Below are 633 nucleotides of genomic sequence, written 5' to 3'. Positions count from 1 at the left end.
GGCTGGTCCCGCACGGAGCTGTTCCCCCTGAGGGAGGGCTGGCCCGAGCACCTGGCCCGAGCCCGTGCTCCGAACATAGCGGCTCGTTTAGGTTGGATATTCGGAAGAGTTTCTTCACAGAAAGGTTGATCACATATCGGAATGGGCTGCCCAGGGAGGTGGTGCCTGGAGGTGTTTAAGGGAAAAAAAGGTGGCATGTAGTGCTCTGGTCTAGTTGACCTGGGGTGTTCGGTCACAGGTTGGACTTGATGAGCCCAGAAGTCTTTTCGTACGTGGTTGATTGTGCGATTTTGTGACTTCGTTCTGCTCTAGCGGCACAGTAACTGCTCTGCAGGCTCATCCCATGCTGGAAGGTGCTTTTGGCATTTGTCATCTTTCTCCCTCTCTCTGCAGCCTCAGGCATCCCACATCAGAGCTGAACAAGACCAAAGCCTTCGGCTGGGTCTGGCAGGCCACACGCATCTGGCACTAGATCCCCCCAGCCAGGGTATTCTGAAAAAGGCCCGGGTGCAGCCCAGTGCCAGCCTCCCTTGTCTCCCCTGGTGTGTTGCCCCTGCAGTGCCAGGCCCCATGCTCACCTCACCTTCCACTTCCAGCAGTGTCACCCTGACCTGCGCTTCTAAAGCCAAGATC

Source organism: Corvus brachyrhynchos, unplaced genomic scaffold, assembly GCF_000691975.1.
Source record: "Corvus brachyrhynchos isolate BGI_N302 unplaced genomic scaffold, ASM69197v1 scaffold106, whole genome shotgun sequence".
NCBI lineage: Eukaryota > Metazoa > Chordata > Aves > Passeriformes > Corvidae > Corvus > Corvus brachyrhynchos.
The sequence above is the reverse complement of the archived record's forward strand: the minus strand, read 5'-3'. Positions refer to the sequence as shown.